This window comes from Orcinus orca, chromosome 16, assembly GCF_937001465.1.
Source record: "Orcinus orca chromosome 16, mOrcOrc1.1, whole genome shotgun sequence".
NCBI classification, from domain to species: domain Eukaryota; kingdom Metazoa; phylum Chordata; class Mammalia; order Artiodactyla; family Delphinidae; genus Orcinus; species Orcinus orca.
In genome coordinates this window covers 85,542,932-85,570,140 of record NC_064574.1, presented here as the reverse complement: position 1 = coordinate 85,570,140, position 27,209 = coordinate 85,542,932, and the positions used below count along the sequence as shown (strand labels likewise).

At 36.8% G+C, this 27,209-nt stretch overlaps 1 protein-coding gene and 1 non-coding gene across 2 annotated transcripts in view; one reads left to right on the top strand and one right to left on the bottom strand.

The window, feature by feature from the left end:
- Positions 1–27,209, top strand: part of SDK1 (sidekick cell adhesion molecule 1) — an 826,099-nt gene that overhangs the window by 74,301 nt on the left and 724,589 nt on the right. The gene's annotated exons all lie outside the window — the stretch shown is intronic.
- Positions 11,260–11,331, bottom strand: TRNAK-UUU (transfer RNA lysine (anticodon UUU)). The gene has a single exon. It is a non-coding gene; the product is annotated as a tRNA-Lys (tRNA).

Genomic DNA, 27,209 nt, shown 5'->3' with positions numbered 1-27,209 from the left:
AAGTAAATGACACTCAAAGGGTTCTAAGTGAAATGGAGGGGCAGGGAAGGGAGAGGAGTGATTGGCGGGAGGTGTGCATTCAAGAAGTGATGTGATCCTAGAGCATGGTTAAAGGTCGAAGATATTTAGAAATATTTTCCATGGAAGAATTATATTTCTCAAGGGACATGGAAGGTGTTGAGATCCAGAGCCCAGGGGAAAGGGTAAGCTTTGAAGGAAGGAAAGGTATATGGACACAGAGGGACTTTCACAGTTTGGTGGCAGGGATATGCGAGAGAACCTTCTGATGGCTTCTGTCTTCTCTAGGAAATGAGAAAAGACATTATCCTTCGCGTTAGGAGAGAGATGGCAGACGTGGAGACTGAGGAGGATGGACAAGACCATTGATAAATGTTGTAGAGAATTTGGGAGAGTGAAATGTGGGGGTAGGTGGGTTGCATTAAGAGCCCAGTCATGGTTAGGGAACATGAATTAAATTGAGTTCAGCAGTACCAACCTGTGCAGTGCTGTTATCTTACAGGGAAAGTATTTTTAAAAATTTAGCTGACATTTCTGACATACCTACAAGCACTTTAGAGGTATAGAACCATAGATTTGTACAAAAAGCTGTTAGAACATGTTTAATAGTTTTCTTTGTCTCTAAGACAAGTAATTTTTAATAATAATAACTAACATTTATTGAGGGCTCCACTCTGTCCCACATGAAAAGGTAAGCACGTTACCTGCATGATTTATGCAAATTTCACAAGAAAAACCTAGGAAGCTGGTATATTATTGTCGCCATTTAAAAGATGACAAAACCTAGGCTCAGGTAATTAAATAACATGTCCTAGATCACAAGGCTAGTTAGTAGTAACAACAGGGTTTGACCTGTGTCTCATTGACTCCAGAGTGGTGGTATTAACTAGTGTTGTGTGGATTGAACCACGTAAAATTGCCTGTTTTGTAGGTTAAAAAATGACAGAAGATTGGCAATTTGATGGTTCAACCCAGTACTCAGTACTTACCGAAATAATTGCCAAGGTCACTGGACTGCTTTGTTCCAGGCGTTGCCCTAAGTATTTTAATTGTCATAGTCTGTAACATTCTGAACTATTTATAATCTCAATTATCCTCATTTTTAAAATCATCACATTCGTGCTAATTTTTGAATAACATCCTTAGTTTTACTTTTTTTTTTTTTTTTTTTGGCCACGCCACACGGCTTGTGAGATCTCAGTTACCAGACCAGGGATTGAACCTGGGCCACGGCAGTGAAAACACCAAATCCTGACCACTGGACCACCAGGGAACTCCCCAGTTTGTTTTACTTTAAATGAGTACATTTTGTTAGTGATGTTACATAAATGGTATTTTGTGGTGTTGGGGATCTGCTGGGAATATTGGCAAAAGTATGGAAGAAAAGAAACATTACAAGTTTAATTTCTCACAACATAAAAATTGACTAAATTGGAATAGGTGTAAGCCTGCTTATTTAGTATTCATTTCTATTATTTATTATCTATATCCATAATTTATCTATTGTATATGAATGCATATAAAATCATTATAAGCCAAACCACAGAATAAATGTCAGTTTAAGACCTTTTTTTATTATAAAAGCAATCCATACTCATATAAAAGTTAAAAATCAAATACAAAAATTATATATAATAAAATACATATAAAATATATAATCATATTATATATATATAAAAGTCAAATAATATCTGATTCAGTGAGTGGCAGTCACTCAAATGTGGATTAGTTTTTAATTCAGTAGGTTTCCGACTTACTACGTATTTGTTGACTGATCAACCTGATTCTTTATGAAGCTTGTTTTGGGTAAAGGGAAGAAATTCCTTCCTAACTTCTCCCTTCGTCTCCAATTTGCAAACACCCACAGGTACCAATGATACTAATTAAAAGTAAATCACCCACTCTTTCATACTAATAAAATATTAGTTCTTAAATTGTATTGTTATACTTCAGTTAAAAATTCCAGTTTAAAATTATGAGCTTAGAAATTGGATGATTGCTTTTTTCAAATTAAAGTCTTAGTTAAAAGGATAAAAAGTTATGCTTGTGACAGTGTTTGGTTTACCAAGCTGGTGGAGGATATTCGACCTCTTTTACCTGCTTCCATACATAATCAGTTAGATTGCATGCATATCGAAGCACTTTAAGGTACTAATTGTACTCCATGTTGGGGACCTGATCTTAAACTGTATAGTCTTAGTATTTTCATATAACTTTTAGTTCAGGTACAAGAATTTTTTAAAGATGGCATGGGAATTAATTATGTGACTGAGAAAAATAATTTCCCGCAAGTTAATTGCACAAATGACTGTAGCCATAAAAGGTCAATGATTGTCAAATATCTTTGATGCATGGAACCTATTAAATGCCATATCATTTGAATAAGTAGCTAGACTAGTCCTTCTTGGGCAAATGGTCTTAGTCAAAGGACAACAGTACATAGTGCTTTTTTTTATGTTTTAGAGAAACATTTTTTAAACTCTTCAGGTAGAGAACTTAAGTCAATCTTATGAGCCACAATAGATTCTTATATTTCAAATTAAGACAGTTTACATTTCAGAGGGTAATTATGATCATTTATTATCCACACTGTACTTCATAGAACTGCTGAGTTATTACTTGATGTTTATAAATAAATTTATGCAGACTCAGCATAGGCCTTAAAGAATTAGATAGAATTAATGCACAGTTATTACAGTGGATATCTGAAATGAAACTTCTTTTGCAGCTATTTATAGAAGAAAACTTTAATATTATATGGTTAATATTTTAATTTTATTTTAAAATGCCAAACTTCATTATGTGTTTCTCAATCTTTGCCTTTTAATCTTTCCTTTTAATGTATACTTTTTAGTGTTTTGCAGTCATCAGCCAGTTCCAAAGGAGTTAACTGGAATGTATTTTTATTTTCAATAGCAATATATCCTAAAGGACAGTCTGAAGAATACTAATTCCTTTAAGAGATGCTTTTCCGGAAATGATTCCATGCTTCAGTAACTTTGGGAAAGACTGCATACTATATCCTCTCCTTAGAAAGGTCACAGGGTACATTAACATACTGAAATATCTGAGAAAATCTAGAGTAAATAAATAAATAAATTTAGCACTGTCGAATTCAGTGTTTCCTAAACTTGATGACAGAAACTTCTTTTGTAAAAAAAAAAAAAAAAATTTATTGAAATATAGTTGATTTACAATGTTGTTAGTTTCAGGTGTACAGTAAAGTGATTCAATTATACATATATATATCTATTCTTTTTCAGATTCTTTTCCTTTATAAGTTTGTTTTCTATGTCTGCGGGTCTATATAAGTTCATTTGTATCATTTTTTTTAGATTCCACGTATAAGTGATATCATGTGATATTTGTCTTACTACACGTAGTATAACAATCTCTAAGTCCATCCATGTTGCTGCAAATGGCATTACTTCATTTTTTGTGGCTGAGTATTATTCCGTTGTATATATGTACCACATCTTTATCCGTCATCTCTCGATGGCTACTTAGGTTTATAAATAAAGATAGAATTTTTAATAGTAAGTATGCTACACATATATTTGTATATCATATAAATCTTATGTAATATTTATGGAATATAAATATATAATTAAAGGGAATTCTATCATATTCAACAAATATTATTGAATACATACTATGTGTCAGGCACCATGCTGGATGCTGCAGTAGAGAATGATAAAGACAAGGTAACTTGCCCAAATGGAGTTTACGTTCCAGTGGAGAAAGCAGACAATCAACAAGTAAACCAATGAGTAAATAAAATCAGTAGAAGGTGTGATACCTCCTGGGAGAGCAATAGAGCAGCATGCTGTGATAGAGAATCACTGCTGTGGTAGAGATGGGTCAACTTTTAGATAGAGCAGTGTGGAAAGGCCTCTCAGAGGAAGTGGCATTTCAACTAAAAGCTAACAGAGGGACAGGAAGGCGCCAACTCTAGGAGAAATGAGAGCAGAGGTAAAGGATCGGGGGAGAAGAGCTAGGTGAGTGTGGAAGGTTGAATAATGGCTCCCAAAGGTATCCAGGTCCTCACCCCTGGAACTTGTGAATGTGTGATTAAGTTGAGGATCTTGAAATGGGGAGATCATCCTGGATTATCTGGGTGGTATAGTGTCCTTATAAGAGGCAGATTTGACTTCAAAAGAGAAGAAGGCCACGTGACAGAAGCAGAGGGAAGTAGAATCAGAGACAGAAGACGGTACACCCCTAGCTTTGAAGATGAGTAAAGGGGCAGGAAGCCAAAGAATGCAGATCTAGAAGCTGGAAAATGCAGGGAAATGGATTCTCCCCAAGAGGCTCCAGAGAGAGTGAGGCTCTGGCTGACTTTTGCCCTTTTTAAAAAAAATTGTTTATTTTATTATTTTATTTTATTTTTTGGCTGTGTTGGGTCTTTGTTGCGGTGTGCAGGCTTCTCATTGCGGTGGCTTCTCTTGTTGTGGAGCACAGGCTCTAGGCGCGAGGGCTTCGGTAGTTGTGGCACGCAGGCTTAGTAGTTGTGGCACTCAGGCTCAGTAGTTGTGGCTTGCGCGTTCTAGAGCGCAGGCTCAGTAGTTGTGGTGCATGGGCTTAGTTGCTCCGTGGCGTGTGGGATCTTCCTGGACCAGGGCTCGAACCCATGTCCCCTGCATTGGCAGGCAGATTCTTAACCACTGTGCCACCACGGAAGCCCGACTTTTGCCCTTTTTTACTCATATATTGGACTTCTGGCCTCCAGGACTGTTAAGAGAATAAATTGCTGCAGTTTTATGGAAAGCAGAACTTGTGATGAACTTGAATATCTAGCTGAGGACATTTCCGAGCAAAGTGTTGAAAGTGCTGTTTGGTTTTTTCTTGCTGCTTATGGTAAAAATACGAGAAGAAATTCTGCCTGTGGACTGCAGCTTCAGTGCATGCCCTAGAGTTCCAGCCTGCCCTTTCTGACAGCCTGCCCTAACGACCATACTTTGAATAGCAAGGTTGTGGAGAACCATGTTTGTTTATTTAGAGTGTCAAACGTGTCATATGTGCAAGAGTTTGGATTTGCTCATCAGTTTTCAAAATGTTTACCACTGACAATAACGTAACTGATCTAATTACAGTGATCTAAGCCAGTATATAATAACTATGCCTTCTCATTTTGAAAAGCTTTTTGGCGTCTCTCCTGTACTAGGTGGAATAGCGCTCCTCCCTCCACCCCCCAATTCATGTTTACCATGGAACCTGTGACTGTGACCTTTCTTGGAAATAGGGTCTTTGCAAATATAATGAGGTTGAGATGAGGTCATACAGGATTAGGTGGGCCCCAATCTAGTGACATTCCCTTATACAGTGAGGGGAATTTGGACCCCAGGGACACACAGGGAGAATACCACATGAAGACAGAAGCAGAGATAGAAGTTATGCTGTCACAAGCCAAGGAACACCAAGGATTGTTGGCAGCCACCAGGAGCTCGGAGAGAGGCATGGAGCAGATTCTTCTTCTGAGCCCCCAAGAAGGAACGGACCCTGCCAACAGTCTTGATCTTGGACTTCTGGTGTCCAGAACTGTGAGAGAATAAATTTCTGTTGTTTTAAGCCATCCAGTTTGTGGTATTTTGTTATGGCAGCTCTAGGGAACGAATTCATCTTCTAACAAGTAAAAATTAGATAAGAGACTCTAGCAAATTAATTTAAAAACCCAATAGAAAATGTTACTCTTCCACAGAGCCAGTGCCTACGATGGCTGTTTTCCAAATTTGGAATTCTGGAGGTTTAAGTTAGCTATGATAGCTCCTTGGGTACTTCTTAAACCTTTTGTGCCAGGTGAGATTTAGAATGGAGTGAAAAGACCTTGAACACAAAATCAAAGTTAATATCAAACTGAGAAGGGACAAGAAAGAGCTAGAAGGAAGGTTGCATAAAGTGGCACCATGTCTTTTGCAATTTATTTCTTGTAATTTTTGCCCTGGGCTGGCCAGGGAAATAACAGACTCTACGGAAGTCAGCTCTTAAAATGTCTTTCCTGTCATTCTTTTCCTCTGTCCTGTCAACACCCGCATGACCTTTATTCCTTGTGCAGGACTTAGAAATGCACTTTGAATATAAGCAGTTTGCTTATAGCAATGTTGGAGCTAAAAGGATGCCTCATTTTGTGGAATAAAGTTGTCCCTTGAAATTCTGCTTTTAAGTACATTCTATGAAGTGAAGCTATGTTTTCTTCTTTTTAGTTTTTCTATTGTAGAGTAAAAGATTTCTTCCCACAAGGAAATAATTGTACCCAATATGTATTAAAAATATTTAAAAGTAGATATGTATCCAATAAAAAAACAATAGAAATATTTTGTAAAGAATATGCTGTATTCAAGATAGCATAATATATATATTACCTAAGGCTAAATTAAAAAGAAAAACACGCAAAGCCTTCACAAAGACATAAAAGGAGACATCAGTAAATGCACTGATGTACCATATTCACCATGGAAAGTATCAATATTACAGAGATGGCAGTTGTCCCCACATTAACCCATAAGTTCAGTTCTAATCGATAACTGAGCAGTTACAACATTTTTCATAGCAGACATTTTCAAACTTCACAGAAGAGAACGGTATAGTGAACCCCCGTGTACCTATCATCCAGCTTTGATAGTTACCGGCATTCTGGCAATATTGTTATAATTGCAGGAATTTGAGGGTAAGAGTGTGTTTTATTTTCCTGGAGAATTTTAAAGCAGGACTAGAAATCATCATGCCATTTTGCCTATAATTACTTCAGTTTTCATCACTAAGTACTTATTTTTTAAAAAACATAACTACTATTCCATTATCATACCAAAAGAAATGAATAGTAACTCCTTAATATCATTAATTTTCCATCCACATTCAGATGTCTCAGGTTGTATCCAAAGATGGCTTTTTCCACTTGGCTTATTTGAATTAGCATGTAAACAAAAGTCCTTACATTGTATTCAATTATGTCCTTTAAGCCTCTTCGGTTGTATAATGGCTTTCCACTTTTTATTTCCTGCAGTTTACCTGTTGTGTGTGCTTTTGTGTGTGGGGTCGTGGGGATGTGTTTGGCGGGTGTGCGTGTTCCAGTATGTGCCTAATCCTTCTCTTAAAAACCTCGCACCTGAGGTTTTATAGTCCGCTGATGAGTATTGCCTAGAACCACGATTTCCTCAGGGGTTGAAAAACAGTGCATTTCTAATGATATCATTCTTTATGCTTTTATTAGCTAGAATTCTTCCTTCATCAGCTATATAGTTACCCTGAAATAGTTATCCTAGAAGGGCAGGTAAATGCTTGATTTTTTTCCTTTATCAATTTTCAGAGTAATAAGCTGATGCTTGCTTGGTTATCTGCTGCTGCATAACAAATTACCCCAAAACTCAAGGGGCATAAAACAACAACTGTTTTATTAAACATCGTTATTTGATAGGTCAGGTATTTTGGAGGGCTTGGCTGGTAGTACTGTTATATGTGGAAGAAGGTGGATGGGCTGATCTGCAGGGTCCAAGACCGATTCACACACATGTCTGGCACCTTGGGATAGGCTCACCTGGGACTACTTATCAGAGAGCCTAAACATGTCCCCTTAGGCATGATGGTCCCAGGGTAGTGTTGGGCTTTTTCCATGGTAGCTCAGAGTTCCCAGAGGGAATGTTCCAAGAGTCCCCTGTGTAAGCTGCAAAGCTTCTTATGTTTTAGCCTTGAAGTCTCAGAATTTTACTTCTATTGCATTCCATCAGTCAAGTCAGTCACTAAGGCCAGTCTGGAATTAAGGGGAGGAGCAGGAAAGAATTTGCAGCCATCTTAATCTACCATAATACCCTAGCAAATTCTACTGGTGAACAGTGATTTTAAAAAATCTAATAAGATTATTGATTCATGAATTTTTATGTACTTGGTGTTTATTCCATGTCACTCATTAGTTTTTACTGACACTCAAATTGTCACATTTTTGGCTAGTTGGGCCCCTTTAAGTTGGATCTTGTGATCCAACTTTTGGCAAGACTCAATTAGTTTTTTAAAAAATTATCTTATGGTTTAAAAAACATAAAATATAAAATTTGACATCTTAACCATTTTTAAGTGTGTAATTCAGTGGCATTAATGTATATTCACAATGTTGTGCAACCATCACCACTATTTATTTCCAAAACTTTCTCATCACTCCAAACAGAAACTCTATAGCCAGTACGCACTAACTCACCATTCCCTCCTTCTTCAACTTCTGGCAATCTCTTATCTATTTCCTCTCTCTGTGAATTTGACTATTCTAGATATTTCATGTAAGTGCAATCATACAGTATTTGTCCTTTTATGATTGGACATAGCATAATGTTTTCAAGGTTCATCCATATTGTAGCATATGTCAAAATTTTGTTCCTTCTTTGGCTGAATAATGTTCCATTGAATGGATATACCACATTTTGTGTATTCATGCATCTGTTGATGGATAATTGGGTTGTTATCGCCTTTTGACTGTTGTGAATAATTCTGTGAATGAATATTGGTATACAAATATGAGTCTGTTTTCAGTTCTTTTGAGTAAACACCTAGAAGTGAAATTGCTCAGTCATACTGTAATTTGATGTTTAGTTTTATGAAGAACTGCCAAAACTGTTCTCCTCAGTGGCTGCACCATGGTAGTACACTTCTACTAGCAATTTCTCCACATCCTCTCCACTTGTTAATTTTCTTTCTTTTGTTTTAAACTACAGCCATTCTAGTAGGTGAAGTGATATCTCATTGTGATTTTTGACTTGCAGTTCCCTAATGACAAATGAGATTGAGTATCATTTCATGTGCTTATCAGCCATTTGCGTATCTTCTTTGGAGAAAAGTCTATTCAAGTCCTTTGCCCATTTTAAATTAGGTTGTTTGTCATCTTGTTTAGGAGTTGTTTAGATATTGTGGATATTAAACCCTAATCAGATAGTGTATTTGCAAATATTTTCTTCCATTCTGTAGGCGGTTTTTTTGCTTTCTTGATAATATCTTTTGAAGCACAAATTTAAAAAATTTTGATCAAGTCCAGTTTTTTCTTTTGTTGTTTGTGCTTTTGGTGTCATGTCTAAGAATCCATTGTGAAATCTAAGGTCATGAGGATTTACCCTTATGTTTTCTTCTAACAGTTTTATGGTTTTAGCTTCTATACAGTATTTAGATTGTTGATCCATTTGAGTTAATTTTTGTACGTTATGTGAGAGAGAGGTCTAACTTCATTCTTCTGCATGTGGACATCCATTTGTGCCAGCACCATTCGTTGGAGAGACAGTTCTTTTCCCATTGAATAGGATGTGGAAACCTTGTCAAAACTAACTTGGCTGTGGAGATATGGATTTATTTCTGGACTCTCAATTCTATCCCATTGGTCTATATGTCTGTTCTCATGCCAGTACCACACTGTTTTAATTGTTGTTGTGTTGTAGTAAGTTTTAAAATTAGGGGTGTGAGTCCTCCAACTTAGTTCTTCTTTTTGAAGATTGTTTTGCTATTTTGGGCGCCTTGCAATTCCTTATGAATTTGAGGATTGACTTTTCCATTTCTGTAAAAGACTCCTGGCATTTAATAGAGATTGCATTGACTCTGCAGATCACTTCAGGTAGTCTTGATACCTTAACAATATTAAGCTTTTTGATCCATGAATATGAGATGTCTTTCCTGTTATTTAAGTCTTCTTTAATTTATTTCAGCAATATTTTATAGTTTTTAGTGTACAATTCATGCACTTTCTTAATGAAACTTATTCCTAGGTATTTTATTCTTTTAGATGCTATTGTAAATGGAATTGGTTTCTTTTTTTTTTTTTTTTTTTGCGGTATGCGTGCCTCTCACTGTTGTGGCCTCTCCCGTTGCAGAGCACAGGCTCCGGACGCACAGGCTCAGCGGCCATGGCTCACGGGCCCAGCCGCTCCGCGGCATGTGGGATCTTCCCGGACCGGGGCACGAACCCATGTCCCCTGCATCAGCAGGCGGACTCTCAACCACTGCGCCACCAGTGAAGCCCCTGGAATTGGTTTCTTAATTTCCTTTTCAGATAGGTTATTGCAGATGTATAGGAATGTAACTGATTTTTCCATGTTGATTTTGTACTCTACAACTTTCCCGAATTAATTTATTAAGTTCCAGTAACTTTCTTATGGATTCTTTGGGATTTTCTGTATACAGGATCATGTCATCTTTGAATAGAGAGAGTTTACTTCTTCCTTTCCAATTTGGATCCCTTTTTTCTTGTCTAAGTGCCCTGGCTAGAACTTCCAGTACCATGTTGAATAACTGTGGTGAGAGTGGGTATCCTTTTCTTATTCCTGATCTTATGTGGAAAGCTTTCAGTCTTTCACCATTTGGAATGATGTTAGCTGTGGGTTTTTTATAAATGCCCTTCATTATTTTGAGGAAGTTTCCTTCTATTCCTACCTTTTAAAGTATTTTTATCTTGAAAGGATATTAAATTTTGTCAAATGCCTTTTCTTGTCAATTGTGATGATCATGTGGTTTTATTCCTTTGTTCTATTAATATGGTATTACATTGATTTTCTTACGTTGAAGCACCCTTGCATTCCTGGATAAATCCAATTTGATCATGGTGTGTAATCTTAACATGCTGTTGGGTTCGGTTTGCTAGTGTTCATTTTGAGACCCCCATTAGTTTTTGGTAGTTTTGTGGGTTGCTGGAATAACAAGTTCTTAGTCTCATGTACATTTCATCACCTCACTGTGGAATCAAGCGTTTTGGAAAGTAGCCCTTGTTCTCTTTAGTGGAAACAATATTTAGAAACCACAGTTTGGGTTATTGCTTTTTGGTGTTTACAGTGGTTAGAGCTAGGAAATACAAATACACACATACCTATCTCTGAGGTCATATATACACACATAAGTATTTGTAGTAATATGATAAGCATATATTTATTTTAAAGTGAAAAACTTATGCTTCTAAATCAAATGCAAGAGTACTAGCTCTTCTTTGATTTTATATTGGAAAGTCTCATACTACTCATTTGATTTATCCTATGATATAACTATGATAGTTAAAAAACAATGATACCACAGTATTTCTATTTACAAAAAGACTATAGAATGTTATTTGATATTTCTTTGCAGTTCTCTTCCTCCCCACACCTGCTCCTTCTCCTCCACCCCCCCCCCCCACCGCCCCACCACTGCCTTAGGCTGTATCCCTCTGGAGAAATGTGTGGTCAACATTCAGCATTTTTTTTTGGCCGCATCACACTGCTTGCAATCGCGCAGCTTGCAGGATCTCAGTTCCCTGACCAGGGATTGAACCTGGGCCACGGCACTAAAAGTGCCGCATCCTAGGCACTAGACCACCAGGGAACTCCCCAAATTCAGCATTTTAAAGTAACTTGAAGGAATTATTTTCTCTGTGTGGTTATGCCACCAACCTGATGTGCAGTTTAGTTCATTTTCTACTCGGTGACTGCCTTTTGCTTATTTTTGTTTAATTTTGTTTTTAAATTACATAATAGGAGTACATGGTTTCAGTGTCAACATTGTAAAACAAGACATATCCAAAGAGATCAGCCCATGTTCCCTTCCTGTTTGTATTATTTTTACTTTCTCATCTAAGTTGTTGCATTTGTTGGCATAAAGTTGTTCATAGTATTTCTTCATAATTCTTTTAATTTCTGAAGAGTCAGAGGTAATCTTTCATTCCTGATTTTTGTGGTCTGTATTTTCTCTCCTTTTTCTTGCTAAGGGTTTGTATACTTAAGGGTTTTTCAATTTTGTTGATATTTTTAAAGAACTTTTGGTTCTTTAAATTTATCTTAGAAAATTTATTTTTCTGTTTTATAGTTCTTTAATTTCCACTCTCATCTTTATTATTTCCTTCTTTATGATTGTCTTCAATGTGTTTTCCTTTTTCCCCCCTACATTTTGAAGGGAAGTGCTTAGATTATTGATTTGAGGTCGTCGTCTTTACTAATATAGGCATTTAACACTATAAAGTTTCCTTTAAGTCTTGCATTAGCTGTGTCCCATGCATTTTGACCTGATGTGTTTTTATTTCTGCTGATATCAAAATCCTTGCTAATTACCACTGTAATTTTTTTCTTTGACCTATTGTTATTTAGAAATGTGTTGTTTAATTTCCAAATATTTGTGGATTTTTCTAAATTTTCTTTTATTGTTTATATCTAATTTAACTCCATTATGGTTGGTGAATATACTTTGTATAATTTCAATCCTTTTAAATTTATTAATGCTTTTTTTTAAATTGGCCTAGCATGTGGCTTATTTTGGAGAATGTACTATGTGTACTTGAGAAGAATGTCTCTTTTTTTGTTGTTGAGTGGAGTGTGCTATAGATGTTTGTTAAAGTAAGTTGGTTGGTAGTGTTTTTCAAGTCTTCCATTTCCTTGTTGATCTTTCTGCTTGTTTCTATCCATTGTTGAAAGTGGAGTATTGACATGTTCCACTATTATTGTTGAATTGTCTATTTCTCTCTTTAGTTTTGTCAGTTTTAGTTTCGTGTATTTTGGGGTTCTGTTATTAGGTTCATAAACATTTATAATTATTATCTTTCCTTCTGAATTGACCCTTTTGTCACAAAATTTCCCTTTTTTTTCTAGTAACATTTTTGTCTTGAAGTCTTTTTTGTCTGATATTAGTATAGCTCTACTTTGCTTACTGTTAGCGTGATTCATCATTATCCTTTTGTTTTCGACTTGTGTCTTTCAATCTAATTTGAGTCTCTTTTGATAGCATATAGTTGAGTCATTTAAAAAAAATCCATACAGTTAATCTGGTCTTTGATTTTAGTGTTTAATCCATTTACATTTATTATAATTACTGATAAGGTAAGATAAATGTCTACCATTTGTTTTCTACATGTCATCTTTTTGGTTCATCCATTGCTCTCTCATGCCTTTTGTGTTAGGTAGGTTTTTTTTCCTCCCATATATATGTTATTTTCTTAGTTGTTATCTTGGGGATTACAATTAACATCTTAATTTAAAACAGTCTGGTTCATATTAATCCTCACATAATTTCAGTAGTACAGAATCTTGCTCTAATATAGCTCTAACCCTTTCCCCCACCCTTATGCTATTTTTATTTTACAAATTACATCTTTATACATTATAAGCCCGTTAAAGTCTTTATAATTGGTGTTTTATACAGTTGCCTTTCAAATCAAATAGATGAAAGTTGTTACACCTTCTATCCCCCAAAATATAATTATTGTCTTTTATATTTACCTTTGTAGTTTCCTTTACTGGTGTTCTTTACTTGGGTTTGAGTTTTCATTTAGTTTCATCAATGAAACTGCCATTCCTCCCCACCCCCCGCCATATGGGTGAATTTTAATAGCAAGTGAAACAATAAGTCCATGAATATTACATATATCATGTACCCATTTTATAAACTTAGAAACAACTAAAAGAACATAAATGCACATAATATACATAATACACACACACACACACACACATATATATAAAATATTTTCATCACCCAGAAATACATGAGTAGTTCCAGATAGTGGTCTCCTAAGGTGGAGGCAGGCCTAGGAATGGGATGGGGGTACATAGGAATATGTATGTTATAAATAAGGGCCAGTTTTATTTTGGAATAATGGGTTCATGGGGTTTTATTACATTATTAAAAACATACACACAAACAAAAAATTTTATGGTTGTGGTTACTTTCACACTAACACATGAGATGGGGAATCTACCAATATTATGTAATGGAGTTTTATGAAAGAGTTTGACCTCAGCTTTCAAAGCCATTTTTATGACCAGAGGAATTACTTAGGGAGGATATCTCTGCCCAGTCCCACATGGGGCTGCCTCAGCTTGCCCAGACTCCATTATCAGGACAAGATGGGGTAATGATGAAAGAAGTGATGGCCATACTGCTGCTTTGAGACAAATGGTTGTCTCACACTGCCCCTCCCTAGGTCCCTGCCACCATCTGCAATCTCACAGCTCTCATCTCCATAATGTGCTCTGAGGGGTTTAATAAATATACAGGAGCTGTCAGCAAGAGTCCAATAAATATACAGGAAATTCTGCCCTCATTAAATCCATATTTAAAGCATGATGTTCTCCAGTTGCTCAAGCATTCAAGAGATTTTTTAGAATAATCAAGTGGAGATTTTGGGAGAATACCCAAAACTACCATCCAGATGACTTGAGCATAATATCGTGCAGACAGGATCAGAAGGGAAAGGAAACTAAGAAAATGAAAATCTAAGCAGTTGTAGTTTTTCTCTTTTAAAGAATGAGTTTTTAAAATAGAAGTGTCAGCACAGAGTGTTGATAATGGGAGTACCGCCGCTGGGTAGTTTATATTACTGGAAAACGTTTTTGAGAGGCAGTGTTGGTAGAGTCAGGTGGTACTGCCAGACCTTTTCATGTGGGATGAAGAGAAAATGGCAGTTTTATGGTTTGTTGGGAAAAATAGCAAGGCTGCTCATGGCCACAGTAGCTTGAACCAGCCACAGTTCACTGGTTGTGAAGACCCAACTTTGATTTCTGGATTTACTTCTTATACTTTGGACAGTTACATTACTCCTCTGAGCCTTAGTTTACCTATCTGAACTATGGGAATAGTTCTGCCAATTTGTAATGATTTTGTATCTACTAGTTTTAGAATATAACAGTTACCCCTTAGTTTCTCAAATACTTAAAATGTAAAATAACATTTGAATATTGACCTAAGTCAGAGCAAATGGCATTTGTACAAACATGTAGCCATTCAATTTTTATTTAACTATCTGGATTTGAAAACCAGTACACGGTATTTGCTAGGAATTGATACTGATGCTCTCATATATTTGTGTGGCTGTCTTTACCACTTTTGTCAATTAGGAGATATGAACACCTGCTGTACTTGTACCTTGTACCAGCTATTGTGGGAGATATAAAGAAGCAGAAAACTGGGTCCTACCCTCATGGACCTCAGTCTGGCGCATGATCTATTGCTTTTAGGTGAATCATAAATGACAAAGTTGTGTCATTTACAGAAAATAATATTCAGGAAATAAATGTAAAAAGACCTTAAAGAAGGGAAAGCTCCATGTGGCTTAGTGTCTGGCACTCAGTAGGATATGCAGGGGATATGTGTAAGGTCTAGCTGAGATTCTTAGGGAAGGATTTAATGAGGACTGAAGAACTGAATGATCAGACATAAAGGATGGTGAAGTCTGCCTATTCAGAGAGTTTTTATTGTGTCTTCCCAAGAAATTTACTTGGAAGCACAATATTCATTTCTGAAGAGACAAAGACTAAGTTTTAGAAAAGAAATTTCTCCTAGATACTATTATAAAGTTTGAGTATTTCTATTATGATTTTATTACTTCCCATCTGTGGTAGATGTTTTATTGAAATTATTTGGATGTTATCAAGCTGTGACAATGATGCTTTAAAGGTCATACGTGAAACACAATTAAATTTTCCAAGTGAAATAAGAATATGCATTGTGAAAGGCAAATAATTTGAAGTAGTTTTTTTTTTTTATGGGCCATTTTATGATGACATTTTGAGGTGTTTAAATAGATCACTATGTTGTTTTCTTCTTGATTGCAATTTTCCCTTCACTATTTGTGTAGCTTAAAAATAGAAACCTATGTGTTTAAGTTTCGACATTGAGTCTTATAGTTAATATAAACTATTCTAAATTCAATACTAGATTCTATTATAACTCTGGAAACTTACTAAAATTATTTTGTTCTTATGTAAATGTGATGGCTTCTGATTGATAGAGATAATTATGTACACTTTGGTTTATTATAAATTAGGTAAACCAACATTTCTGTATCTCTGTCATTAGCTTACTCATTAGGAGATCCCTAAGATTCCCTCTAAAATTTTGTGATTTTATTTTACTTTACTTTTTTCCCCATAATAGTAATGAATGATTGTTTCTTTCAAATGTTTGGAAATTAATACTGGAAAATCTTTAGTTATTATTGCCTACTGTAGGTTATTTTAATATTATGACTATTTGACAGTGTTTTCTGTTTGATTTGTGGTGCTGACTCATAAATGCCACTGGAAAAAAGGTATTTCGGTTCTAATATAAAGAGCAATTATTTAGGTAGCAGCAAAATGACTTCGGTAAACAAAAATTTCTTTGTACTTATGAGCAAAATGACAGATGACACCTATCTGAGTAAAGTGTGAAAAGAGCACAGGTATATTAAAAAAGGGAGACTCAATATTATATGTTTTTTGATGTAAAATAGCCCAATGGTTATTATCTGTTAAAATAGTCTGATACTGTTGTGTGTTTCCATATGGAATGCTCACTAGTGTGCTCTTGCTGAGAGAGCACGAGTACTACACATCTGTATGGGTATTGGAGTTGTATATTTCAAGTTGAATTAAGGCGATATGTGTGTGTGTATGTGTGTGTGTGTGTGTATCTATATCTACCTGTTTATCTCAGGTAATAGAGAATTGATAGCATTACTATTAACAGAGTCTGTTGACTTTTGTTTATCTAAACAACTGATTAGGCTGCTCTTAGGCTTGGCATTATTTTAGGGATACAGTAATATTCAGTGGAAAAGGAGTTTGAAATCATTAAAATTATTAAATACTTCTGAACTGGTTTTGAAAGCTTCTCTGGGCTGAAAGCCAGTTGATTCTTGTCAGTGTTTTTACATGACTGAGTTCAGTTACTTCAGAGCTAGAACAATTGCAGCCTTGGTAAATGGTTTAATTCTGCCTGGTGGTACAATATAGGATCCTTTTAAGTGCTGCTGTAAATGGTGTTTAAATAATGTGTTTTGACTGGACAAGAATGGAAGAGCTATTTTGGAGTATTTTCAAAGGTAGAAATTCAAAATAAAGTAACTTGTTAATTTAGTGTTCCGTAATGTATATAATAAGATTGAGGTTTCAATGTTTATCTTAAGTAAATGAAAATATTCAGATGAGCCTTTTATATAAGAGGAATTGCCTATATGTGAAACTTTCTGAGCAAAAACAGTTGGATTTAAAAAATTGAACCAGTTGATAAAAGGCTTGGGTTCTGATCATGGCCTACCTATAAGCAACCTTTATGACTTTGGGAAGTTTTAATATCCTCATTGTTAAAGGGGATCTGTTCCAACTCTCTCATTTGTAAAACTTTCCTTAGTCCTGGAATTTCTTTTTGAAAGAAATAAGTGTGGTATTAGTGGCTGTATGAGTATTCTGCTATCATGGGAGCTTGAAGTTTGAGGGAGAGGGTAGAGTAAGTAGGAGTAAAACTTGGACATGCCACATCCAGAGGACCCAGAGCCTTATTGCTAAACAAGGCTGTACAGATTTTACACCATAAGTGCACAAATTAGAAACAAGTAGCCAGTGGGCTGACCACTGGTTTTAATGCTTATCCTGAACATTGTGTATCAAAACACCCTTACAGGTGTATACCCTCTCCATTCCCCACGATTTCTACCTTTTCTTAGGCTCATACTAGACTGTTGTACCTGCCTTTTGCCTTTGAAATTTTTTAGTTTATCCCATGTTGGGGTAATATGTAGACATAGAAGTGTTTTGAGAGGAGAGTGACATCATCAGATATGCTTATAAGAAAGCTTACTTTAGCGAAACAGTGCAGGGTTGATAGAGCAGACTCAAGGGTAGTGGCTGTGTAGCTAACCCTGTAAGAAAGTTAATAGCAGTATTTTTTATTTTTTTCATTACTGTTTTCCTCAGAATAGTTTTGAATGTTAAAATTTTTAAACAAAATATAGAACAACTTAATCCAAAATTTTTTTGCTCTCATTTAAAAGCTGATGAATTGAAATACGAACTCAGTCAGTTACCATCTCAGTGTGCTTATCTTGGCATAGAACTCGGATGTGTGTATTACACTGGACTCTTGGCTTAAATCTCTATTAAAGATATATGTATAGGGCTTCCCTGGTGGCGCAGTGGTTGAGAGTCCACCTGCCGATGCAGGGGACACGGGTTCGTGCCCCGGTCCGGGAAGATCCCACATGCCGCGGAGCGGCTAGGCCCATAAGCCATGGCCGCTAAGCCAGCATGTCCGGAGCCTGTGCCCCGCAACGAGAGAGGCCACGACAGTGAGAGGCCCACATAATGCAAAAAAAAAAAAAAAAAAAAAAGATATATGTATAGATATATCTATATAGATATATCTGTGGGAAAGTTTTTCAGATAGCCCAGACAATATAAATAACCCTAGATTTGTACTTAAGTAGCAAACGTGTTTCTCTCTCTCTGTACTGCTTGTGTCTGAGGAGAACTTGGTAGGTTATTTTTTCCTCTCCTACTGCACTGCCTTGGTGTGTTATTGTCAAGTCAAGATCAGATACTCCGGAGTCAGACAGACCTTGTTCAGATCTCACCTCTCTCTCTTCCTTGGACCAGTTCATTAATGTACCTAAGTTTTGGTTTCGTACTTGATTTGGCTTCTTACTTGATAGATCGTTTTGTGGACATCGTAATAAAAACATTCAGCTTCACCATCCGGCCCAGGGTACTAAACAAGGATATAAGCCAATCTCCTAGTGTTTGGATGTGTTTCATAAGGAGAGGTATTTAAGGGGAAGTCATCAAAGACTTTTTGAATGATTGAGAAACCACACACAACATCCGCATATAAACACACACGCAGAAACATGAGGAGATTTATGTGTGCATGAATACAGACATTGATATAAACACAGAAAGAATTCAGAACGTTAGCGAATGGAGGAGTTTCCATTTTGTAGAATAAGAGCAAACAGTACATTTGTAATGTAATACTAGCACAGAAAAGCAGAAAATACCCTCTTCTAATTTTACCTCTTTGTGGGCAAGATTGAGTAAACTGCAGAGTTGGTGAGGCACAGAGAACTGGCTGCCAGCAGGATCAAGAATCCTAGAGGGAAGGGCAGAGGTTATCCTTTCACCTGAAACTGCTCTCTCTCTCTCCATATGGGTAGAAAAAAACAAAAACAAAACACACAATGAACAGAGACAGGGCATACTGTCTGCACTAATGACGCTCAGGGTGAAAGAAGTCCTTACAAGTTGGCTTTTGTTTCTCCCTTAGTTTATGACCTACTCAGAATTCAGTGGACTTCCTGGAACTTCATATTAAAATTTTCGTAGATCACAGAAGGAATTTTCAAACAGCATAATCTTTGCTGATAGCCATTACCAAACACTTGTTCTTTCAATGACTCATTGAAAACAAAGCTTCTTTGAGCCCTTTTGCGTGGTGCCAGTCTGCCCAGATTTTTGCATCCTGCTAAGTGGTATTTTTTTGTGACCAGTGCCATGGTTGATTGGCCTCAGCAACCTGCTTAAATATCTGTGATTAAAAGATGCGAATGAAAGAACAGATAAATGGAGGAAAAAATAAACATAGCGACAGTATGTTTACATACAGAAATAAGTTTATCCCAGTGTGTGTCAGTCTCCTTTAATAAAGGAGATTTATTTTCAGGAAACCAGCTTTATGTGAGTGATGTATATCATAATAATTTATTTACCTATATTATAAAATTTCAAGCTGGATATAAATTGAAAATGAAGATTCTTCATTTAGCAAACATTTCTTGGGTGTTTATATGCCAGGCACTGTTCTAGCATGGGGTATGCAGGAATCTGTAAGAATTGGTCCTTCCCTTCAAGGAGCTTCTACTTTTGTGGCATAATTGTAACAAATCCTACAACTAGTCCTTATTGAGTGACTACCATGGGCCAGGCATGGTACCAGGCTCTGGAGAAAGAGGCAGACATAGTCGTGCTCTCAGCCAACGCTATCAATGTTCTGAGAAAGGTAGAGGCAAGGTGATGGGAAGCACAGACAGAACCTACAGAGAATCAGCTCAAGGCCAGTGTACTGTGATGACTTGGAGAATGCCGTAGTTCATGTTTTGGCTCAAATAAATTCACTTTATGACTAAAATGTTACTTTTCCTCTATTTAATATTACTACTTATCAATCCTCAGTCTTTAATTATGAGCATTGGCTTTATTGATTTTTTAAAAATATTTACACTCTGGTTATTATTTCTAAAGGAATTTATGAACAAATTCCATACAGCATGCCATTTGACAAATTACTGAAAAAATAATATTTAAATAATATATTTGAGTATCTCATTAATCTTGTTATTCAAGGAGGTTTTAGCCAATTACTTTTTGTTTCCTATATGTTGAGTTGATCATCCTTTTTAATTACCTGTTTGTATAAGCTTATCGATTTGACCTGTACTTGAATCAGCTGCTTACATTTAATATGTTGGACAGACAGTACTATGGATCGCTCTGTTTATGAATTGTAAGTTGTTTTATTTTAATACGCATTTCTAAATTCTGCTTTTAGAACTTTATTTGCTTTTGCATACTCAACTATATTCACTAACATTTGATAATAGTAATGCATTAGAGAACGGCAGTGCCATTTATTTACCAAGGCTTTACAATATTTATTTTGCAGTTTCGAGTTTTGAAATAATTAAGCAGGGCTGATGTACAGTTCCCATTGCATTTCCAAGACCTAGCTAGTTAATTAGCTTAAGTGATTCTGTCAGCCCTAGTGGCAGTTGGAGGCACATAGTCCTGGCTTGTCAGGCTGCTAAAATGGAACCTGCAAGAATGGAATTACCATGGTTAGCTCCGTTCCCTCCCTACCCTTGAGAGATGAGTTGGCTTTCCTTTACACGACATAAAAACAGAACCAGATAATGTAAGCTGACGCTTCTGCCCATGATTAACATAACGTGGGCCTTTTCATTCAAGGTGGGTTGGTGGTTTTCCAGTTCTTTGCCTGGCTGAGGTTTCACCAAACCTCGTGTCCTTCATCCCACCTTTCCCATATGATGGTCTCTTTTAAGATTTTATTATGTGTTTGTTTTGGGTGCGTTCAAGGCCATTTGGATAATACTCATGGTCACTCTGAGAGCCTGAGTGTTATAATAATATTCAGGGTTACAATCTGATCACATATTTGCCCTGTGTGTGCCGTCTGGTTGCCTGTACAGTCGGGTAGGTGGTCTTGTTCTGCTGCTTCTCCTGCCGCGTTGCCTTTCAGACATCCATTGTGGGTGGGGTTTGAGGTGTTGCTGCTTCCTGTTTTCATCAAACTTCATATAAATTATGGAATTCCAGAGCATACATTTAGTACAGTTTGATTGGCTTCAGAATTTAGCACTTCGGCAGGACAGAGGTGAAAGAAGTAGAAATGGAGGGAAGAGGAGGGGTACAAGTAGGGAGAAACCCAGACTGGCGCTGGACTGAGACAGAGCGGGACAGCAGAGCGTCAGGGCGACTGTGACTTGAACCCCGGCAGCTGCCGACCTGAGAGGCATGGACAGGAGAAGCAGGCTTTATGTTGGGCTGGGCCGGGACAAGGGGAATGGAATGTGGAGTTTGATTCCTGATATTCTTAGGTTTATGCTGGTGAGACACGGTGTGGAAGTCCCCTAGCAGAGTTTAAGTGAATGAAGGTATATATTTGGTGGGATGTGTGTTTGAGAGTCACAGCCTAAAGGTAATCATAATAGCAGCCCCTGTTTATTGAATGTTTGTTAGCTACTGTGATAAGGGCTATATAAACATGCTCTCTGAGCCTAAATTTTCTCATCTGTAAAAGGGGTACAATAGCATTCTTGTGAGATTTAAATGAGTTAATATGTGTAAAGTGCTTAACAGTATCTAGTACATAATAACTAATATTTAAATGCTAGTTATCAAAAAAAAATGCTAGTTATCATCATCACAATTTAATCCATCATTTGTTTGGAAAGGTATTTTTATATAGTTGACCCTTGAACAATGCGGAGGTTAGGGGAGCTGAACCCCTGCTCAGTCAAAAATCTGCATATAACTTTTGACACCTCCCCCAAATTAACTACTGATAGCCCACTACTGACTGGAAGGTTTACCAATAACATAAACTAGTCGATTAACATATATTTTGTGTATGTATTAAATATTGTATTCTTACAATAAAGTAAGCTAGAGAAAAGAAAATGTTTTAAGAAAATCATAAGAGGAAATACATTTACAGTACATATATGTACTTACCGAAAAAAAAAATCTGTGTATAAGTGTACCCATGCAGCTCAAACCCATGTTTAAGGGTCAGCTGTACGTATTGTATAGAAGAGGGATCTGTGGCTCAATCAACTTAACTACTTAACTGCTCTGCTAGAGGTCACATAATTAGTAAGTGGTAGAAGAATTTGAACCCAGGTCAAACCGTATTCCTAACTTCACTTGTCTCTCTCCTTCCTTTGTGAAAATAAACTCTTCAACAGAGGCTGTATGGTGTAGAGAAAAGATAGAGGACAAAATACCTAATGCACAGAAAGTTGTTTTAAGTATTAAATGGGCAATGCCCTTCCAAAACACTATAAGGAGAGCTTTTTAATAACAGTTATTGTAAGAGAGAAAATCTTACAGAAAGATGGAAATGAAGCTTGGCATTTGAGAACTGCTGGGGAAGAATGAAGGGGAAAAGGGAGAAGATCGTGTAGGACAAAGCAAAGTCAGAGAGAACGAGAGAGTAGAGAAAGGTCATGTAGTTTCTGCATTTAGGGACAAGAGAGCTTAAAAAGTACCTGTTGGTTGACATTGTCAAGTGCTGCATGGAGGTCAAGGAGAATGAGACCTGAGAAAAGGCAGTCTGAATCACTTTGGTGATTAAATTTATTTCCCTTTGAGCTATAAACAACTGACTAAAAATACAGTGATAAGAAACAGAAATATAGGATCCAGTGATGTAGATGAATCAGCTAAACTTTGGAGTTAGATTTATTCTTTTGACCCCCCCTTCCAGTTCATAAGTTTTATCAATAGAATATTCTAGTAGCATACATTGTTTGACATGTATCAGCTTAATTAGAGATCTAGTTGGAAAACTCAGCTATCTCATGCATCTCTGATGCTTCTCCACAAATCTGAAATGCAATAGATACACTGCCATGAAATGATGAACATTGTGCTAATGGTAACCTGGAGAAGCTCCCTTTTAATGCAGTGATTACTCTCATTCATACTAATTCTTCCCATTTTTTCTTAATTCTTTGTGTCTGCTTTCTCCACAATCAAAAAATTGTGAGATGACTTGACCATGTTTTGAGAGCAACAGGCTATGAACTCTGCAGTTTGACTTGTCTCACATCTATGAGGGATTGATGGGGCTGGAGCTTTGCTCACCATGAATGAACCCATTGCCTAGAATAGTGCCCGGAACATAGTAGGTCCTTAATCAATGTAATTTAAATAAGGAATGAATGAACTCTCCTTGGAGCTTCATAGTCACAAAATTTACAAAAAATTTATGACACAATATAATGATGTACATAATTGGTGTGCTTCAAAATTAACCAAAAATAGAAAACAGACTATGTAATTTGCCAGTAAGTGTAATTCCTTTTAATATAATAAAATGAGGCTTTTCTACAGTTGAGATTGTGCATGTGTGTGGGTGGTATGTGGGAGGGTTACGGAGCCAAGCTCAGGACCCTCGGCAGGGCAGGGGTTGTAGACCCCCAGCCTGACTGAGCTCCCTGGGCTCCATTCTTTGCAGATTTTCAGACACTGTTCCTCAAGTATTATAATTTGGCACACTATGACTATTCACTTGACTTATGATAGGATGGCCTCCACCCTCTTTAATAAGAACTACATGTCATCTTACTGAGAGGCAAAGATTAGATAAGAATTGGTATAGTCTAGGGATGAAGTTTCCAATGAACTTTGAGTGATGAGTGCCTGTAATATCCCTGGTGCCCATAATATTGATGTAGCAAATATAACTTGAGAACCTACTGTATGCAAAATATTTTGGGGAATGCAGAGATGTGTAATGCACATTTTGTATCCTGGGAAAGTTTATAGCTTTGAACTTTTTTGAGATATAATTAAAATACCATAGAATTCACCATTTTAAAGTACACAGTTCAGTGATTTTTAACATATTCACAAGTTTATGCCAACATCACCGCTATCTAATTCCATAAGATTTGCATTACCTCAGAAAGAAATCCCATACTGATTAGAAATTACTCTCCATTTTCCCTCCACCTCCCTCACCCAGTCCCTGGGAACTACAAGCGTGCTTCCTGTCTTTGTGAATTTGCCTATTCTGGGTATTTCATATAAATGGAGTCATACAATGTGTGGCATTTGGTGACTGGCTTTTTTCTCTTAATGTAATATTTTCAAGTTTCATCAGTGTTGCAACATCTTTCGCTACTTTCTCTCATTTTCATTGCTGAATAGTATTCCATTGTATGGATATACCATTCCCCATTTTATTTATTCATCAGTTGAGGGACATTTGGGTTGTTCCTACTTTTTGGACATTATAAACAATACTGCTGTGAATGTTCGTGTACCTGTTTTTGTGTGAACGTATGTTTTCACTTCTCTTGGTTATGTATCTAGGAGTGGAATTGCTGGGTCATATGGTAACCTGTGTTTAACTTTTTGAGGTTATGTAGAACTTTACAAAGTGCTTTGTATCCTTTATTTATCACAGTGACTGAGAAAGGAAACTGAAGATCTGAAAGATTAGGTGGGCTAGAGAAAAGCTTGCATGTGTCACAAAAATATATTTAAAATGAGGTTCAAAATATATTTAAAATGAGGTTACTTTAGGGCAGAACTGAAACCTAAATATTGGTCAGGAAGGGTAAATAAAATGTGTGCTATTCACATAGCAGAAGACTGTTGCAGATAGGTTTGTGTGTATAGCATTTATCTATATAGCAGAAAAAGAATATATACACACATACAGCTCAACAGGAATAGATTTAAAACCATAGAAGAACATAATGCCCAGTGAAAAAATGAGTTGCAGAATGATAGATAGTAAGGTAAGAAAACCATAAAGAAATACTATACATTGTTACCCACATGCAAAAGTATAAAAATGGGTATGGGGGACATTCATCAGTCTGTGTAGCGGTTGCTTTGTGTCCCTACTTCTGAGCTTTAAAATTCCTGCCATTACTCCTTCCTATATATTTAACAAATTACTTCCATTACAAGACTGTCAGTTTCTTTAGAATAGGGGCCATATTTTCTTCACTGTTTTATTTCCATTGTCTAGCACACTGTGCCTAGCACATGGGCATAAAAACATAATTCTGAATGGCTAAGCAATTGAACATGAGGCCACTTAAATTATTTTGGGAAGAAGGTAGGGCAAGACAAATTAAATTCGCCATTCTCCCTTTCTGCTTATTGTCTCTTCTTTACCTTCATATTCCCCTAGTGTTATAAAATGAGGCCTGCAATTACAAGAGTAGTTCTTTGTGACATGACATGCTAATAAAGCAGATGGTGTGTGCAAATAAGCAGGATTACAGACATCTTTGCTGCGAAAGTCATTGCGGTCTCCTTTAAAGGTGGAGTATTTTATGGTATCTCAGTAGATTTTATCTTCCTTGTCAAGGTAATGATTGTGTATCCTATAAATCTTGATGGCTTTGTTGTATCAAGTGTCAGATTACACAGCTTACACAGTCAGGTAGTTGTAGAAAGATAGATATCTGTGATCAGACTTGGATGTAGTATTACTAATATTTTTGCCTTTCAGGAATATGTTGGTTTCACTTCTTTGTGTCTATATGCAGGAAGACAACTCTGCTTCCACTTAGGGTCTGTGCCTCCTTTCTCTTTATTATCTTCTCCCCACGGGAAAAAGAAGGACAAATTGTAAAGTTGGGAGCTCGACAACAATATGGGTGAAGTTTCTGGTCTCCATGTCTCTGTTCTGACTCTCTTTCATGGAGTGCTTCATGGTGGTAAAGGTGTTCTCTTCTCCCTGCCTGCTTCACAGTATTGAAAGCAGAACAAGGGGGTTGGCCCTGTGAGGCCTAGCCTGATCTGCACATGTCTGGTCCTGTCTCAGCTTCCCTGGGTGAGTAAACCAATTAAGGCTCTCTCTGTGAATAGGGAGCCTCATTTTGACCTTAGGCTCAAGCTACATTCTCCAGCACAGTTTACCAGAAGCTGTGAGGGCATTGTAGGTAGCTAACGCTCATGCTTTGATCCCCATCTGTCTATTGGTGGTTATGCTCCGTTGTTTAGAACCAGGAAAGGTGGTAGAAGTGAGCCACGTGTTTCCTATGTATCCCCCCCCCCCCGCCCCCGTAATGATGATAGTCTTGATTTTCTCCATCCTTTACAATTGTTGGAACTTTTTTCTTTATGTCTCACAGAACCTTCAGCCAGCATCTTGGCATTATAGGAATTTACTCAGCTTTTTAGAAGCAATTTGACCTATCTGAACCCATCAAAGCAGTTAAAATCCTAAGGGATCCTGACAGAGCACATTGTTGATAGTTGCTTTTATGGAGGTGAAACCTTTTATTTTTACTTGTGAAAGTACCAAAACAGTCTATCTTCCTTCAGACAAATACCTACTTAGCACAGGAATATTTTACTTAAAAAATGTAGCTTTTGTATTTAATTAAATCTAAGATGCCACTGATTAAAAAAATGCACTGTTTTATGTCTCACTAAAAAAGATGCTGCCAATTAGCGGTATGATGCCGCTTGGTATAAGATGCTCGCCCCACTCCACAGTTACTACAGTACGAAAGAAAAAAGGGGTATGGGATAAATGATTTAAAAATGAGTGACTCTTCATTTGCAGAATAGTTCCGTAGGGGCAGGTTGGTGTGAAGAAACATTGAATGGTGAACTGAATGTCTGGAGACTGAGATTCTAGTTTTGGCTACAGGAGAAAATGTATATAATTTTACTTTTAAAAGGATAGAGCTCATAGAGTTTGGAACAAGTCTGGCCTCTCCCTGCCTCCCCATCATCTTCTCGTGACACTTAGTTTGACCTTTTTTTAGTTTTTCAGGCTCACCAACCTTCTTTCAGCCTGTGTCCTTTGCATATGCTGTTTTCTCTGCCTAAACCGTTTCTGGCTCCTTCCTCTGGTCAAGTCCTACTAACTCTTCAAGCTTGCCCTTAAATATTACCTTTTCTGACCCTCCAGGCTAGGGTTTCCTTCTTTAATACACTAAGGCAAATATACTGAGTATATGTACTAACTGCTCCTTATATTTCTTGTTAGTCACATTTGTCACGATTGTAATAAAATATCTATGCAGTTATTTTCTTGTTGCCTTTCTGCCTTTCATGATAGTCTTGTTCATGGTGTACCCCCATGTGTTTTCAGTGCCTGGCACATGTTCCTGTGCCTAACAGAGATACCTGGAGTGAATAAAAGGGCAGAGTGTCCAACAGTGTCATATACTGCTGAGGAGGGCA